This window comes from Penaeus monodon, chromosome 5, assembly GCF_015228065.2.
Source record: "Penaeus monodon isolate SGIC_2016 chromosome 5, NSTDA_Pmon_1, whole genome shotgun sequence".
NCBI lineage: Eukaryota > Metazoa > Arthropoda > Malacostraca > Decapoda > Penaeidae > Penaeus > Penaeus monodon.
The window spans coordinates 15,454,635-15,457,134 of NC_051390.1; positions in this window are offsets into that span (position 1 = coordinate 15,454,635).

Sequence of the window (2,500 nt, forward strand, 5' to 3'; positions counted from 1 at the left end):
TGGTTTTCCTGATACACACACAAAAAAACAAACAAAAAAAAAACATGCTATATGGTGCAATTTACATTTTTGATGCGGTGTAATAACATAAAAAAAAATTGTTCGCCACGTTCAGCTGCACATAATTTAGAAATAATAAAAAAGTCCGATAGATCTTCTTTGTCATCATCATCACCATCACCATCACCATCACCATCACCATCACCATCACCATCACCATCACCATCACCATCACCATCACCATCACCATCACCATCACCATCACTCATCACCATCACCATCACCATCATCATCATCATCATCATCATCTTCATGGTTCTCATTCTATATATTATTATTTTATGTTGTTGTTGTTGTTGTTGTTTGTTGTTTGTTGTTGTTGTTGTTGTTTGTTGTTTGTTTTGTTGTTGTTGTTGTTGTTGTTGTTGTTGTTTTATTATTATTATTATTATCATTATAATAACAATAATAATAATAATAATAATAATAATAATTATCATTATTATTATTGTTATTATTATTATTATTATTATTATTATTATTATTATTATTATTATTATTATTATTATTATTATTATTATTATTATCATTATTGATATTTTTATTATTATTATCATTGTTATCATTTTATTATTATTAATATAAACAGTAGAACAACTAGAATAACAATAATAACATTTATATGATTGTAATAAAATTAACAATGTGATAATGCTAAGAATAATGTTAATAATACTGACAATAACAAATAAATGAATGCATAAACAAACAGAGAAAGGAGTGTAGAGGCCCATCGAGGGAAAACGCGCTGAATAAAGCTTAAATCCTCGCTGCCACTTTTCCCGATAATGAGACCACAAAACGCAGTTAGGACACGAAGCAGCATGTGAAGTCCCAGCCATTATTGCGACGAGACAAGCCACTCACCTCCGGACGTCCCTCGCCGATAGCGAAACGATACGCTTATCTGCACGTCGGGGCACGTTGACGATAGTGCATTCACGAGGCTGTTAAGAGAAGCGGGCATTCACTATCAGCTGACTCGGGATGGCCGGCGCTCGAGGAGAAGAGAGGAGGAAATCGCTGCTTTGGGCACGTGCGCAGTTTCTGTATGAAAGCCCTTATCGACCCATCGCGTAGCTCGAACGACTCTATAATGATGATGCATGTTGAGATAATGTTCTTTATTGGCGGTGAACAAGGAGTTATTGGCCGTTGTTCAATAAGAAAATGTTGATTTGGTGGGTCGATTGTGGTTATCATATTAAGGTGCCGTGCGAGCAGAGCGAACACACGGCCGCGGTCAATATCAAGGCTGCTCTTAAAACGCCAATGCGATTTCGGGAACGGAATACAGCGCAGCAGATTGTGGTTCCTACTATGAAAAAAACGCCCTCAAAGGAAAGGGTGAAACACTATCGCATTCCAAAAAAGGGAATGGAAATATGCGTACGTCTAAAGAATGTTTCCCAAAGTCGTCCTTATGGCACGGCCAAGGGTATCGTTACAGCTATATATAAGTTCGGACTGTGAGGGGTGACTGCGGCATCTGATATCACGTGACCTCCCTGACCTTATCCGTTCACGTGGCCAACATTACTTGCCTCCACCAGGAGATGGAGCCTCGATACTCGCCCACCGATGCCATTACCAGTACAGATATTAATGAATTTATGGAGAGTAGTGTTAGATGAAAAAGGTGCAGGTCTCGTGCGGCTCGGGCAAACATCTTCATCCAAACGCGGAGTTATTTGAGCGCCAAACTCACCGCTAAATGGTTAAACAGCGCCCTGTGGCGTGGCAGTCAAAACAAACCATGCGAGGTTCATGTGCTTACCACCTGGACGGCCGGAGCACCTCATGAGGAAACAGGCGGGCGTCAGAGGAGGGTCGGGCAAGGGAGGGAGGGAGGGAGGGGGCGAAGGGGAGGGGCGTCCACCTAAGATCCCCCTCCTCCAGCATTAAGATATACCGCCAAGGCACGCACACCTCTGATTTCCGCGGCCCTCTTGACCTCCTTCCATCACGGACGTCATATCACAAGTCTCTTACTCATGACGGATGGCAAGGATCGCCGCAGCCTGATAATCCTCGGTAAAACAGTTCAGTGAGGAGGATAACGGCAGAGAGAGAGAGAGAGAGAGAGAGAGAGAGAGAGAGAGAGAGAGAGAGAGAGAGAGAGAGAGAGAGAGAGAGAGAGAGAGAGAGAGAGAGAGAGAGAGAGAGAGAGAGAGAGAGAGGGGGTATAGGCAAGCCAAAGGTGGGTGGGGGTGGCAATACAGGAAGAGAGAAAGAACACAGAGAAAGAGAGAGGAAGGAGATAGATAGATTATGAGATAAAGATAGCGAGCGAGGCACTGAGGAACAGAAGACACTGCACATAAAGAATCGGCGGAACTATCGAGGCGAGGATCTCCGTGCGATACTCCCGCGCCGAACCCTGCATCTTGATCCCCCAAAGCCCGGGATCTCGGCGAGCAGGACGCGGGTCAACGATGCT